This window comes from Denticeps clupeoides, chromosome 20, assembly GCF_900700375.1.
Source record: "Denticeps clupeoides chromosome 20, fDenClu1.1, whole genome shotgun sequence".
In the NCBI taxonomy this organism is placed as follows: domain Eukaryota; kingdom Metazoa; phylum Chordata; class Actinopteri; order Clupeiformes; family Denticipitidae; genus Denticeps; species Denticeps clupeoides.
The window spans coordinates 18,207,287-18,224,360 of NC_041726.1; the positions used below are offsets into that span (position 1 = coordinate 18,207,287).

The window sequence follows — 17,074 nt, forward strand, 5'->3', positions numbered from 1 at the left end:
AACATGGGAACAGTTGCTGAGAGGCAGGGCCTGCCATGGCTAAGCCTCCACTCTTGTATCAAAGCCAGAATGAGGGAGCAACTTCCACAGAAGTAGGTTTACACAGCATCTGGAGTAATTGCTGAACATGTCTCTTCTGGCATCTGTATTTATGCCTCATATGCAACTTTTTTGGAAAATTGGTATCCCAAAACAAATAAGTTTGCTCAGGTAAAGCATCTGCTACTACAGCAAAGATCTCAATGCCCTTATTTGGAATCCTCTGTATGAGAGGATCTCAGTTTGGCATGTTGATGACTAGGTGCACCAGGAGAAGAGGGAAAACAGTTTGTCCACAGTTTTCAGTGAGGCAGTATCATTATGGATTTTCCCAGTTTCTGCTTCTGAAAGTTGATTACCCCTCATTATGATCACAGATCACAAAAATTGTTGATATGCCTGCCCACTGCTAACTAAGGGTGATGGGTTAAAAAGAGGATACACTTTGTTGTGTGCACCGTGTGCTCTGCTGCGTTTCACAATGACAATCATTTTCACTTCACGTGTCTTAGTAAGTACTATCACCATTCTACCAGGAAGAAATTACAGACCCTGTGCGTTTTGTACATATTAATATAACAATAGAACAATTAACATCACAAAACTCCTTCACTCACTTTCCATAACCGTGGGACACTGGGCACTCACCAAAGGAGCACATCCACACGTACAGACACTTCATCTAGTGTGCATGCCTCATAGAGGAAACTGGAGAAGCCCACACAAACACAGGGAGAGCATGCCAAGCTCACACAGGTTCAATGACTATCCATTAGGAGATGGAGGAAGACAAGCAACTGGGACACAGGGTTCTCTGGGGCGACATTTGGTGGATCATTTGGTGCATCGTTTTCTGCACTCACTGAAACTGGCACTCTACACTGCAGGCGGTGCTCTCCAACACACGCACTGACTAGTCTTGAGCGCTGGCACTCGAGCGCTGACACTGGCACTCCTCAAAGCATTCCCCACCCAGCCAGATCACACAAACTAACCCCTGTACTGACAGTCCGACAATGAGCCCTGCCTCCCAGCGATGCCTCGATCTTCACAAGGTTCTGCACACCAAGAGAAAAGGTCGAAGCCTGGTTCATGTTTATCTGGTTAACTTCAGTATGGTTCTGAAAACAGATTTTACAATCTGTTTACATTTTAAAAAATGAAATAATTCTTAACATGTTTCATGTTTCTGTGTGTGGGTTCCGCCCCTGGATGTCTGTTGCTCTCTCCCCCCCTCTCATCGTCTCTCTCTCGGAGACGATGAGAGGGGGTGACGAGAAGACAAGGAAGGAAGGACGCAATCGCATGACATCATGAAACCGGGGTTTAATGGGTGAAGCACAAGACAGGGGTGACATCCGATGAGACTGGTGAACATGGAACATAACTTCAGGGACCTGACCGCGAACAGAAACGAACAGGGCAGCTTCATACAATTTACACAGGTGAAACATTACACATGACAACAGTGAAACTCCGGTCCGGATCATGACATCAAGGAGCGTGAAGATGGCAAGATGGTGGCTCCAGGACACGAGACCACAGGAGAGACTGGGGAAACAGTCTCCACAATGGAAGCCTTATAATGTCCTCCTTCCCCTGGCACAGAAAGTGGTGTCATTTTCATATCTTGTCTGCCCTTTTTTACTCTCATGTGTCAGTAATAATCTATGTTTCCTACTTTTATGCTCCCTCACTGTCTTGTCACAAATGCATTTCCTTGCTGTTCCCACACAGTTTATGTCTGAAGGCTGCCAAAACTGGTCAGGTTATCAACGTCACAACTGCTGGATATAGATTTCAGCTTATATGTATAATTTTGACCCTGTGTGATTTAAGCAATCATCCCAACCTGTAAACGGAACTTAATAACTGAAAGCCCAAAATTAGCATGACATTCATGTCCATGATGAGTATATGTATGTAAACATATGACCCCAGCTGTAAGCCCCTGGTGTGCAGCTGGCTTCTGCTTGAGTTAAAAAGGATAAATCAGTTCTCTCAGGAATGCTGTGTGTCTTGTAAAGCTTGAGAAAACAACAGGCCCATAAATCAGTTACCCATATACTCACAGACAGTAAGAAAGAGAAAGAGACAGTAATCAGATTGCTCCTATGACTGTATGACTGTTCAGTAAAAAAGGAGTTCATGGTCTGCATGTGTTAATGTGAAACAATGAAGGGAAAATATTCCAATGGGGAGGACAAGAGAGACATTACAAGAAATTTAACAGATTGAATAAATCAATGGTGAAAATAGCTTTTGAGGGATTATTCTGAAAGAATGATGTGAATGAACTAGCTGCTTATCTTATTCTTTTCATATTATGTGCCATACTTGGGTATGCTTGGGGATGGGTATGCTTATATTTTCAAACCCACACACACAGACTAATACTTAAAAAATAATATTTTTTTTATCTGCAGGTTTAAAATATCATTATAAAGAACTATTAATCGGATGAGTTAAAATTCTTCATTTACTGGTAACCTCTAAATAATTTGGAAAATTTCTATGGGGCAGTGGTGGCCTAGCGGTTAAGGAAGCGGTCCCGTAATCAGAATGCCGGTTCGAATCATGATCCACTGAGGTGCCACTGAGCAAAGCACCGTCCCCACACACTGCTGCCCGGGTGCCTGTCATGGCTGCCCACTGCTCACCAAGGGTGATGGTTTAAAAGCAGAGGACACACTTTGTTGTGTACACCGTGTGCTGTGATGTGTATCACAATGACTGTCACTTCACTTTCATATGTGTTTTGCATTTTTATGTATGAGATCGGAATAAGCGCCTATGGAGCTAGATGGCTCAAGTCAGCACTCACCGTCAAACGTGTTCTACTTGTAATAAAATATTCGCTTATATTATTGAGTCAGGAATACTTAGGCATACTTATCCAGTGTGACTTACAATCAGTAGTTACAGGGACAGTCCCCCCTTGCTCAGGGTCACAATGACTGTATGTGGGGTTTGAACCTGGGTCTTCTGGTTCATAGGTGAGTATGTTACCCACTAGGCTATTACCACCCATGTAGTATGTTCCTACATTATTTTTTTTCTTAATCAAATGAGACAAACCTTCAATCTGTCAGTAATATGCTGTTAACTTCCGGGTAGCGTTGCACAATCGCAATGTAAGATTATGCAATTGATGAACACAAAATTATGCAATTTCTATTATACATGGACTGATGCAGGGACATCTCGATTGCTATATTTGAGTGTGCTGTATATGTGAGGAAGGGGCTTACCAATGATACAGTTCGGTGAAGGCGGTGTAAGATTCCAGGTCCATGGCATTTATACCTTAGTGGAATGAATCTGGATTTAGAAATGCCTTGGTTTCTACGATCCCGGGCCCTATAGGGTATGTCCATCCTATTTATTCAAATTAAAGCACAGCGATTCTATTCCTCACAAAGCAGTAAAATTCAGATAAAGAGACTTATGGTAAAGACAGATCCACAGCAGTACAGGGTATCACATTTGATGTTACCTGGACATAATCTGCTACACTATCCTTCTTCCTGAGAGAGAGGACTCGTCCCCGAAAGGGACCCTACCGGAGGACCCAGCTCTGTCGCTTTACCACCCACCCTCCTCTCAGGAGGATCCCCCAACCCGAACTGCACCCCCCCAACTGGACTTGGGGGTACCTTGGGGCTGATCTTGGACCAGAAAAGTCGGGTCAGGAACCTCCTCCCAGGGGTTCGGCTCCGCTGCTGGGTCGCCATCTGGTGGACACAAAGAGGGGAAGTGGGGGCAACATACGGACACAAAAAAAGACACACAGAGAGAGAGAGAGACAGACAGAAGGGAGGGTCATCTGGCTCCCTCTCTGGTCTCTCTTGGACCTCCTCAGGGGGCACAGCCAGGATCACGGGGGACGCGACCCTTTCACCACCCGCCAGTGCTGGGTCTTCTAGCACCAGATCCTGACTGGCACTGGGTGTGGTGGTGGGGCAGGGTTCAATTGCTAGCTCAGGCTCTGGCCAATCAAGCTCCGCCCTCAGTCTCTCTAGGAAGTCCTGAAAACTCATTCTGTCTTTCTCTCCCTGCCGCCATTGGGCTGTGCCCCAGCCCCATGCTGACCCAGTCAGACGTGTGAGGATGGTAGTGGTCTTCTCCATGTATTGAGAGGGAGGGAAGAGCAGCCAAGTAAACGCGACAGGATGTTATGAAAGACTGGCATGTAGCTGCTGCTCCGCTGAAGGGTCCTGGGACAAGAGGGACATCCCACACAGGGCTGGGCGTGTTGCTGGAGATGGTGGTGGGTGTGTGGTGTGGAGGGTGGTGGGCGTCCTCTACAGCAGGTGGGGGCGCTGGTGCTGTGCTGCCGTTTAGCTGGGGAGCGTCCGGGTAGAGGGAAGGCGGGTCGGCGATACAGAGTGATACAGATAGGGACCCTCTTCTATTGGTGCTTCAGTGGCCTGGTACCCTAACTAGGACAGCCTAACTAAGGTGAAATTAACACTGTCTGTGCTTGTGTGATAAAGAAAATTTAATAATTGATATTGTGTTTGAGACTTGAACAGAAGGCCAGAGAAAACAGATGTGTTTTCAGTTTAGATTTAAACACTGAGACTGTTTCACAACTGTGGAGCTCTATATGAGAAGGATCTGCTCCCAGTTGTGACCTTCTGTACTTTGGGTACCAGTAGTGACCCCGCAGGGGGCGTGGCGGGTCGTAAAGACTAAAAGTACACTCAGGTACTGCGGGGCGAGACCATTTAGAGCTTTATAGGTCAAAAGTAGGATTTTGTAGTGAACCCTAAATTTGATGGGTAACCAGTGCAGTGATTGTAAGACTGGGGTGATGTGGTCAAATTTCCTGGTTCTAGTTAGGACTCTGGCTGCAGCATTCTGTACTAGCTGGAGTTTACTCATGCTGGAGTTTACTAGAGCATCCAGACAATAATACTTTGCAGTAATCTAACCTTGATAATAAAGGCATAGACCAACTTTTCTGTTTTGTGCATTGAGATGATGTTTCTTATTTTTTGCAATATTTCTAAGGTAAAAGTTTAAGGACCTCAAGTTCCTCCCCCGTTCTTCCCAAAAACACGCAGTATCTGTGTTTGCATGTAACTTACCCGGCCGATGCACAATTGTGTACTGAAATCTGGCAAGCTGCTCCATCTACGTCAGCTGACCCTCCAAGGGAAATGATGATCAGTTCACAAAGCGAATGGTCTCCTCAGCAAATAGAGCCAACAATATTTTGTAAAAGAGTTCCTTTTTAGTTGTTGCGTACTTACGCTCTTGCTTTGTCAGAGCTAGCATACCCAACCACACACTCCATTGTTTTCCCCCGCACTTTATTCAGAACCTCATGCAGACATGACAGACATTCAAATGTTATACCAAACACAATTATATCGTCCAGGTACGTCTGTAAGTCTGTAAGTCTGACAGAACGTGGTCCATTAACCTTTGAAACGTAGATGGTACATTACACAAACCAAACCCCAACACATTAAACTCATACAACCCCTGCCGGGTTATAAAAGCACAAGGGTCAACCAACGTAGAAAACCACAACGCATGGGACGAACAATCCAGCTCGTCTGCCACAGACACGTCCGCATTCATCATACCGGATGTTGGTGCTTTATAGTCCATTAATGTTCTTAGTCCCTGCCACAGGCTCTGTTCAAGTTCCTTCACCGCTTCCCTGACGTTGTATGACACAGCTTTATATGGTTTTATATGTTCCCAGATGCAAGCCCCGCGTTATAGGTAGCGGTGTGAGATCTGAGAACATCGGGGATGGTTTTATCCTCCCACGACTTCTGATTGGGAAACGTTCTAACGATCGTTTTCTGAACAGTATCATCCATTAGTTTCCCAATGAAACTCACACCGCTTCCATAAACACATTGATATCTTCAGAGCTGTTTCGGAACATGTCCAAATCTGCTTCATCCAGTGCGTCCTGTAGAGCGGCAACTTTAAATCCAGCACAACACCGTATTTCAAAAATAACTTGTTACCCAGCAGTAAATCTGGTGGCAAGGTCTCAGTCACTAGGAAACTGGTCACCACAGCCAGGGTATCCAGTTGGCAGGTGGTGGTCCTGGGAGAGACAAGATCTCCCCATCTTTAGCAACATATACCTTCCCTGAATAACTTCCCAAAGTCTCACACCCCGGAATGGTAGTAGACCAAACTGAAATTTGAGCTCCAGTATCCATCACCTACCACCCCACCTTTACATCCAGATACACACCTTTAGCCTGAGGGGGACGCTCCAAGCGCAAACCCACGTCAGAGCCTTCAAGTTGAGGGGGCTAATGCCATGCAGGCTCCCGGGCCACTCACTAGATGGAGGAGCCACCGGTGCCACTCCCCTATGTAGCTCAGCTCCTAACAGCTCCTCAATCATTTTAAACAGTTCCGTGTTGATTGCCGCACTCACACCACACACTCGAGCTGAAGGAGACACACTATTCAGCTGTAAGCTCTTTCTATCTCTGAGGCCTCATTAATGGTGCCGGGCTTGCCACCACACAGCTGCATTCTTGTGTCCCCTTGCTCAATATTTGTAATGAAGTGATTGCGAGCAAGCAAATCCTGGGTGTCTATACCCACATTTTAACTTCAAATCATCATCCCAATTATTCACACTTGCCACCATTTCAAACTGTTCAGCCCAATCAGACCATTCCCAGCATATAAACCGGGAAGGACAACGAGCAGGCCTCCGGACACCGGGGAAGACTACCGGCCGTGGCCCCCAGTGTAACCACCTTTTTTATAATCTGGTCAGGTACCACATCACATCAGGGATGTAGAAAAATGCTAACGCTTTATTAAATAACCCCAACAAACAGTCATAGCAAGAGTGGTTTAACACACTTCACTTCAGGACCCACGATTGTCATTGTGATACTCAGCATAGCACACGATGGCTCAACAAAATGTGTCCTCTGCATTTATCCCATCACCTTTAGTGAGCAGTGGGCAGCCATGACAGTTGCCCAGGGAGCAGTGTGTGGGGACGGTGCTTTGCTCAGTGGCACCTCAGTGGCACCTTGGCAGATCGAGATTTTATTTATTTTCATTAAGCTGCAGTGGGCACATTTGCATGATTCAGTAATTTTTTTATTGATAGGCAAGCAAGTGCCATTTATCATTCAATATTTTCAGGAATCATGCAGCTCTGAAATAAGAAATGGAAAATATTGCAGTTGCCCCTAGTGGCTTGCTACAGGACAGTTAATATGAGTCTGGTAACTTTGACAAAGGCAAAAAAATTACACTAATTTGAATAATTCATATATCAAATAATAATATGTTAATTTAGATAAAATACAATTAATATTGTAAGAAGAGCATCTGGCTCTCAGTGTCACATGATTCCATCCATTTGACTGGGAGCAACACGGGGATGAGGTGACATGACTCCCATAAATTGGCAAGATGGCCACTGCACATCGTCACCTCAACTCGTCAGATTTATTCAGTTCATCTCCTTCCCTCTCAACCTGTCCCTTCATGCCGGCTCTTGTTCGAAGATTAAACTGGAGATAACTTACCTCCCTCAGTTGCATCCAAACGCATCAGGGATTCTCGTTTCTTCAAACACCCACTCACATTCTGGTCCCGCCCTGGTACCGTGACACTCACAGTGTCTGCCGAGAAAAACTCCTGGCCCTTTGAGATATGTAGGCCTCAATGAAAGTAAAAATGAAGTGATTGTCATTGTGATATAATGCAGCACAGCATACAGAGCACACAATGAAATGTGTCCTCTGCTTTTAACCCATCACCCTTGGTGAGCAGTGGGCAGGTGCCCGGGGAGCAGTGTGTGGGCATGGTGCTTTGCTCAGTGGCACCTCAGTGGCGGATCGGGATTTAACTTAACTTCTAGGCCACCACTGCCCCGATCCCTGAATTTAACGAAAGTGGCCTTTCAAAAGTCTTTTATATAGTCTTAAATGTGGCTTCCTTAAATCTGCAGAAACCCTGTATGGTATTAATTGACCACAAGCTCTTATGTTTTTTTTTCTACTTTTATTTGCTACAAAAACGTTTCCATCCATCCTCTAAATCTATTTCAATACAAGATAGAATGGGACAAAAAATGACTGAATACATAATATAGAATTGTGTCAAATTAAGTTTTGATTTGGATATATATTTGTCACAGCCAACGTACCACCTCCAGCCCACCAGAGGGAGCAAGATCAGCCAAGCAGAACCGGAAGAGGAAGTGAGAGCGGGCAGCAGCCAGTATAAAAGCTCTTTGTTGAATTAAATTCCCAGATACACCAGATACACTAAGAAAGTGAAGTGATTGACACATGTGATACACAGCAGCACAGCACATGGTGGACATAGTGAAATGTGTCCTCTGCATTTATCCCATCACCCTGAGTGAACAGTGGACAGCCATGACAGGCACCCAGATTGTTTGTCTCATGCGTTGTCCGACCCATGCTCCTGGACCATCCTCAAGTCAGCCATCTTCCTGTTCTAGTCTGCCCCGGTTCACCCCATAATCTCCTTGCCTCCTTTCTGCTGCTCCACACAGAGCCAGAGCTCCCTTCTCATTCAATGTATTTTCATGACCATTTACATTAGACTCTCACCGAAGGCATCAAAACTATGAATGAACACAGTTATGTTATGAGTTATGTACTTAACAAAAGTACCTGGCCTCCACAGTCACCAGACCTGAACCCATCCAGATGGTTTGGGGTGAGCTGGACCAACAAGTGCTAAACCCCTCTGGGAACTCCTTCAAGACTGTTGGAAAACCATTTCAGGTGACGACCTCTTGAAGCTCATCGAGAATGCCAAGAGTGTGCAAAGCAGTAATCAGAGCAAAGGGTGGATATTTTGAAGAATTTATAAAACCTGTTTTCAGTTATTTCACCTTTTTTCATTCATAGTTTTGATGCCTTCAGTGAGAATCTACCAATGGTCACAAAATGGTCACGAAAATAAAGAAAACACAGTGAATCAGAAGGTGTGTCCTTGCATTAATAAAATCTCTATTTTAGTAATGCAATTCTATTTAACCCAGTGAATACCTGCATGTTTATTATACGCTCTGAAATATTCAGAATGTTCTTTACATCACATTTGAAAGTATTCCCCATGCAGCATTTTTATAAAGGAAACAAATAAAGGAAAAATCCTCCATGCAGAATGTTTTTGTGACCTAGAAATGACTATGTCTGGACACAAATCCTTTTTGAAAATGTTCAGCTCATTGTTTGTTTTGTGGAACTCTTGTAACTTCCTGTGATACTATCCCAACTAACATCTACACGGTACTACATAGGCACCCATCATTATCTGTCTCTCAGCTGACTGCCCAAAGCTGAAAAACACACTTCCTTTCACACAAACGTTCTGCATAATGCCACAGGCAGCCAATATATGACACGCAACAGCGGCCTGTCACCACAGCAACAGCTGGCTGCTGTCAGAGACGCACTGTTGGACCTGAGGGTTTGTTCACTGTGAAAGTGTTTGATTAACTTTCAGCCTCCCGGCATCATTCTTCTTAATTGCTGTTGCTTTATCCAACAAGTTTGAAGATAAATGAAATAATAAACAGATTCACATGCTGTAGATCTGGTTCAGAACAGATGCAGAGAACTTGATGGGATCCCACAGGTCTGCAACCTGTAGGAAATGCAGCTGCAGCTGCATCAGTAGCAGTAGAGTTTCAGTACCGGTCCAGCAGCAACATCCCGTTTTTGGCTTGATGAAAAATGCCTTTATGAAAGAAAGTGACTATGGTGTTGCAGGTTATGTAGAAGATTGCAAAGAATATTTCACCCCTTAGAACAAGCTACTAGCAAGAAAAAATGAAAGCCACTTTTGAGAGATCAGGGAGTTTAACAGTCAACATCTATATCGGGGATCGGGATTCGAACCGGCAACTTTCTGATTACGGGGCCGCTTCCTTAACCACTAGGCCACCAGTGTGTTAACCACTACTACCACCCAAACATTACATGTTTTTTATCGTGGGTAGTTGGGCATGATCCTATTGATCTGGAGACGCTCCACTGGTGTGTTAATGACAACAGTCCTGGAAAAAAAGGAGGTATGACTGATGGGGCAGTGGTCCACCAAGGTTGCCACTGAGCAAAGCACCGTCCCCACACACTGCTCCCTGGGTGCCTGTCATGGCTGCCCACTGCTCACTCAGGGTGATGGGTTAAATGCAGAGGACACATTTCACTGTGTGCACCGTGTGCTGTGCTGCTGTGTATCACATGTGACAATCACTTCACTTTGATGGAATGGCAAAGTCAATGTGGAACCTTGCAAGTGAGAATTGGAAATTGGGTTTCTCTGTAGGACATTACAAGCAGAAGCTCTGTGCTGCACTGAAAGGGAGCAGAGGAGATGATTGGGATTAATATGGGTAATTTCTCTTGGAGGTAGTCTGGGCGTCAGTTATACCCAGCTGAGAGGAGAACCCAGGCAAACCCCAGACCCACCACAGAGCTGGTCTATAATGCAAAACAATGCATGGAACCATGAATGCAGGGCTTATAGTATTCAGGTGCCACACCGGATTTCCGGCGTATCAATGTGGCTGCAAAATAAATAAATATCAGGTTCTCCCTGTGACCAGTGTTCTGATAGTGGGCAATAAGTTCTCCTTATGTTAAAATTTTTATTACTGAACCAGGAATAGCCTAGAGAGGTGGAAAGGGTGTGTTCTAAATCAAATGAATAAAGCCATGTGACTATCTTGTTTTGCAATTACATAAACACAAAATGTTGCAATTTATATTATGTGTACTTGCATTGAAGGGACAATGTACTTTTATTTGACTCACCACCTGCCGCGGAAGAACAATAGATAAAAATAACTTTACCGGAACGCTGAAGTCAGACTAGATAGCCAGTGTCAGTTTAGTCAGTTGGTAAACTTCGAGAGAATGGCATAATATTATTGCAGAAGATTTGTTACTTTTCATACAGTTTTATCCGAAAACCACAACTCAGTTATTACTCAGTTATTCATCTATCATTCAGATCCACACCCACCCTGAACAACACAGCACATTTTACAAGTCGTATGTATGACGTCACAACGACAGACCCGGGAGGAATTGATATGGAGTCGGGCAACAGTGTAGTTAAAAATGCAACAACACGAGACAACACGACAAATTTGTATCAGCACCTAAAATATTCAGTTTATATCCGCCAGTTCCTACATACAGTGAAAGTGAAGTGAAGTGATTGTCATTGTGAGACACTGCAGCACAGCACATGGTAAACACAACGAAATGTGTCCTCTGCTTTCAACCCATCACCCTTGGTGAGCAGTGGGCAGCCATGACAGGTGCCTGGGGAGCAGTATGTGTTTGCTCAGTGGCATGTCACCTTGGCGGATTGGGATTCGAACCGGCAACCTTCTGATTACATCTCATCTTAGTAGGTCTTTCTTAAAATGTTCCTGTTTTTGTTATTGCTTTATTTATTATTTTTTGATTAAAAGAAATCATTTATTAAATAATTAATTACTAAATAATTACTTCTTGCTCACCTCTCTGGCATGGAAAAAAGTTCAGGTTCAGGATTTTTTCCTGTGAATGTTCCTAAGTTTACATGATGCTAGAAAATGCAGACTAACTAAAACGGAAAATTTAATAAAAGCATATTTAATCTAAACTAACTAAATCAAACTATCAAACACAAATGCTATTGGTAGTCGAGCTACTCCTGTATGTACCAGTTCAATTGGACATGAAAAGGCCATTGCCCCTCTGGGTTTGCTTACGATTTGGAACACACTGTGGTTGCCTCCCCTCATGAGCATTATAACTGTATTGTAATGTAGAAAGCAATTTGGTATTACTGTCAGTGAGTACAGTCTCTTTTACCATCTACAGGCACTCAAAACTGGGGAAACTTCTGAGAAGACATCTGGCACACGCCAGGCCACAGCAAGGCAGCTCAGATTCAGCTCTGTTCAGTGAAGTTCTAATCTTCAGAATAAGAAAAAGAAGTTTGCCTGGGTTATGAAACACCACCGGTGGACCACCAAGAATGGATGAATGTGTTATGGACTGATGAATAAAAATGATCCATTCATCCAGCAGGATTTTTGTACACTGTCAAGTAGACGAAAGAATGGTTCCTCAGTTTATGACATCAGCTGTCAAATATGTAGGCAGAAGCGTCGCGCTCGGGGAGAGATTCACTGTTTTACATGTGTAATGAAACAATGAATATGAAATAGTACTGTCAATGTTAATGATTGCGAATAATTTTGAAATCATAATGTGTTGTTTTTTTATGCAAATAAATGATATCCTCTCTTGAATAAATTTCCTGAAATGCAAGCCAACAAATATACCAGAGAAGTTGTCCAATGATGTCCTCAATGGTTCATCAAACAGTGCCAACTGGTATACCCAGCCAAACAGAAAGAATAAGACACTTTTTACTATTTTATTTTTTAAAAAGGATCCTCTCTCCTTGCTAAAATAAGTCAAATTAAACATACACTGGTCCGGTTTGAAACAAAGATGGAATATTACATTTTGGAATATTACATTTTGCCTATCATTGTTTATTGTTCCTCACATAAAGCTTTTTGTGCCAGAGATGCCGCTGAAATCCAACATGATATATTTTAAAATGTGTGATTCGTCGTATGAGCTGGTCATGCATTTCTCTGTTCCAAGACTACACATGTTCCCAAAAGTACAATCAATGTCACCATTTTAAACCATGATTAATCACAGCCTATGGTGGACATTTATTTGTTTTAATGAATTGAAAGCATTCATATGAATTTGAACAGATAGAGATAGAAGAGGCTGAGACAAAGAGAAAACAGCAGAAGAATGCAAGCAGTCTAACATCTGCTCTGGAAAAGACATTTGGCAGAAGAATTCTTGTTCGACTCTTTAATGGTGTGTGTGTGGGGGTGTGGGGGGGTGCACGGAAAACTCTCATGCAGTTAAGGAAAATCGTGTAGGATCCTAATGTGGGGGTTGGGGCTGCATCCCCCCCCCCCCCCCCCCCTTACCTAATCCTATCTCTCACATCCCCCACTGCACATGGCCTACCCCCAACACACACACACACACACACACACACGTACACACATAATGCAAATCAACACACAAACAAGGGTTTTATTCTGTTATATTGTACTGTGCTTCAGTTTCTTGCTTTTTACATGTAATTTGAGGACGGTAGATGTGTTCCAGGAGTTTCCTAGCTCCTGTTCACCCACTTTCCTCTTTTCCACATTTATCCTGCCTCAGCATGTTCCACAACACTTCGAAGATCGAAGGAAAGCCAAGGAAAAAGCGCGTATGAGTCAGCTGGCCACGTGGACTACACATCCCCCTAGTGAGATCTGAGAATGTTTTACATCGTCTGAGGGAGAGAGAGAAAGAAGGATGTAAAAAGACATTCTCTCTATTCTATCTCTATTATGACAATCACTTCACTTTACTTTGTTTCATTCATTTCAGGGCGGTTAGTAAAAGCCTTTTATTTTCTGCTTAGCCATTTGCCACACTTTAACGTTAGCAGTATCCCTGCTTCCTTCTGACACAATAACGTCACAAACCTGCTCTGCCCAGGGTCTCAGTCACAGTGGCTCGTGCTCATTCACAAATGTTCACCTGAACATTTCTTTCTTTCGTTTTTACATGATGAAATCAGGTCTGGATGAGTCTACTGGGTACCCTGGGTGATCCTATTACCAAACCACAAGGGCAGTCTTCTGAAAGGGTGAGACATTTCTCTCTCTCAATTTGCCTGTCCCTGCCCAGGCAACCTCTGGGCTGCTCCATCGCTCATCCTCTTAAGAGAAGAGAGGCATGTGGAATGGAAATGAAAGGGCAATAAGGGGAGTGTCTGGGTCCATTCCCTGTGTGGGCTTCAAGCCGGAGTCAGGATACAGGGAGACCAGCAGTCCTGAATCCACAGTCAGAGTAAAGAGGAGGACACCAGAGGGCTTCACCAACTGCAAATGCATTATATGAATTATAATGTGCAATGGAACAGAGATAATCTGTGTGCATTACTCTACCAGATTTTATTTAGACATCATTCATTTTATATTATTTTACATTTCTCTTCTGTCTTTCTGTGTCAGTGTGTTTTGTGGCAGTCATTACATAATACACCTCCAGCCCTGTTGACAAATGACTTGACTACCAATTAGTTCTCTCATAGACTCATAGAGCCAATAAAGGGTTCATATAATCAGCTAATAACAATCAGATAATATCAGATATAACTGGTTTTTATAGGTTTTTAAAACTAAATTTCAGTGTGCTTTTTACTTGGCTATTAAAGTTCTAATAGTTTTCTTGTGCACTTCTTAAAATGCAGTTTTTTGATGTGTTTCTGAACTGGTGTTTTACATGCCGCACATACTTTATACCAGGTCCATTCCCAAAGATGCTCCTGCAGGACTGGCAGGGATATCAATCAATGATGAGATGGATTCAATTTTTAAAAATCAACTCATAAAGCCAATGTTTTAAACAGAGCAGTCCTCATCTTTACTATTTACTTTACTAGAATAACTTTTTCTGATCTGAATCTTGTTGAACATTAACTTTCCAAAAGTGCACAGCTGCAGATTAACCCAGGAGTCAGATTTTACTACTATTCATTTTTATTTTAAGTATTCAGGTCCTCCTGAATGCCTGAGATGAAAGCGATTACAATCTCTCTGTTGTTGCTTTAAAATGTTGCAGCAGCAACTTCCCCCCAACTTTACCAAACCTTACACTTTCAGCAATGGGTCCCTAATCATTCTTTGCCTCAGGAAAAAATCTCACCCAGGCCGTGCCCATGTCATCAGCCGTCTGAACCCCGGCCAATAAACAATAAAATATGGTGATCTGTTTTAACCGCTTAACTGCTGTTATAAACCGCATCTGGCTTTGGCTACAGTTTTACAACCCAACATGGCTGATCCTGACGGTGCTTTACAAGCCTGGCATTAATGTAATTCATCATGCCGTTGTCATAGCAAACAGTAAAATCAAATAAAGTGAAATCAAACACCACTCACTATTCATCAGAGGACAGAAGGCAAAAGCACCTAAAGTAACATGTAACCATTTTACATCAAACCTGAATTTGCATGAGTGCTGTGGTTCGAATTTCTCAGTAGTCCCGAATTTGTCGAGGTGCTACTAGGACTGCCAAATGACATGTAGTTGTGTCCAAATAAAAGCTCCTTCTGCCAGTGAATTGATCCCTTTCATAACTGGAAATATTTTGTAAACATTATAAATAAAAATGATCTGTTTTGCACTTTATTCAGTTTCTACTGGGTTACTCCCATAATACTATTTACTGTATTCTAAAAATTACACTACAATTACCAGCTCAGTAGATTTTTCCATTCCGTTCAGAGAGCAGCAGCTCAGAAGGTCTCGAATTTGTCCCCTTATAACGTCATAAGGGGAAAGTAGCAGTAATTCTGCACCAAGGCTGAATTTTCGGAAAGAGACTTCAGGTACAGTATTAGGGGACAACCAAGAGCCAAAAAAATGTCATGGGACATTTAAGAGTGGCATTTTGTATTAGTGGCTTGTCAATCATTGGATTGTCATTTTATTTCATGGTAAGCAGGGCACATTTGTAACAGTTCTAATGACGTTTTTGCATCATGTAATATAAGGTTCAGATTGATTAGATTAGGATATCACCTTCTTTATCACATTTTTTTCTCAAGTGGGAGCACAAACTTGTGTAGGTAGATAAATTCAAACCAATAATAAAAAAAAGTCTCTTTTCCCATATTCCCAGGCATTTATTTGCAGGTGCCTATAGGACCCCGAGCTAAAAGGGGTACTGACAGATTATGTCCTTAGACGGACGGAGAACACCCAACTCTGGAATGGGTTTCCTCACCAGTTTCACAGAATAGGATCGTCTGTAACTTACTGCAACACATCTGCAGGGAAGGAAACTTCTTGAGGCAGTTCAACGCACCATATAAAGACAGAAATTCACTCTGATTGGCTAGAATATAGTTTTTAATTGTTTATTTGATCTTTTTTTAAATATTCTACTGCCAAAAAATTCCAATAAATTTTCAAAAATCTAAATCTAAAATGTTCTCAACCATGAAACATTGTGATGTCAACCCAATTCTCACATAGCAATATGCCAAGACTGGCAAAAAAGTGCATTAAAGTCTCTTTTAGCATGAGATCGCCATGATTAACAACTGTAATATAAAATATTAATATTCCTTATACAGCTGGTATAGCTGGATTGCTTCATAGACCAGATAGGGAGATCTGCGTGTCACATGTCTTGCGTGTCCTCAGAAAACCCAACTTGTCTCAGTTTCTATTTGAGGTCAGGGGTCATGATATGTGTAACACCCCAGGCATAGGATAATATGGGTTGTTTGGATTAATATCTTGCTTGTAACTGTTGAAGAATGATGAAAGATGTTGTTCTTCACTGATGAAGCGGAGACGGGATCGGGCAGCAACTCAAGGAATGTGACCCTCTCAAGGTTTTTTTTTTTTTGTTCTTTGAAGGATGCAGCTGAAGCCTGTTTCTTCCTGCTCAGACATTCACTCAGCATTAACTGTTTTATTCCCAGTAGAATGTAAAAGCTGGAAATAAAGGCTGGCCATATTGAATCATGCTGTTGTGGGGTCCGTGTGTGAGTGGACCAGGGTAAGTTACTACACGTTTTACACCCCAGACCCCGACCAGAGGAAGGGGGAGGGACGAGGACGGAGAGGAACGCGCCTCGAACTCTAACATCGCAGGAGAAGATCGGAAGATCGTCCTGGACCACCCATCTGATCGAGGATCGCGCTGGGATCTGGCGGATCTTATGATCAGCGGTATGGATCCCAACTTTTTTTATGATTGATCAAGAGAGGGACGCGCAGGTTCTAAAACCGCCAGAACTTTTACGCTGCAACTTTCCAGCTCTCCTCGGCGTCGTCGCAAAATGTCGACTTTCCTCCTGAAACCAGTTAAAGGTGCACTATTTTGCTGCGTTATTTCCGCGTTTTCTTCCTCTCTTTGTGCGCCTGGCTCC

The 17,074-nt window shown here is 43.1% G+C and overlaps 1 protein-coding gene across 3 annotated transcripts in view; it reads left to right on the top strand.

Moving 5' to 3' along the window:
* Nucleotides 1–16,592: 16,592 nt before the first annotated feature.
* The window catches only part of col16a1 (collagen, type XVI, alpha 1), a 77,904-nt gene continuing 77,422 nt past the window's right edge, over nucleotides 16,593–17,074 (top strand). For 2 of the 3 annotated variants that reach the window (XM_028963549.1, XM_028963552.1), the window contains exon 1: nucleotides 16,594–16,874. The gene's annotated coding sequence lies outside the window, so the exon portion shown is untranslated. Of the gene's footprint in view, nucleotides 16,875–17,074 lie in introns of all 3 variants that reach the window. The other variant, XM_028963550.1, reaches the window with a different exon arrangement.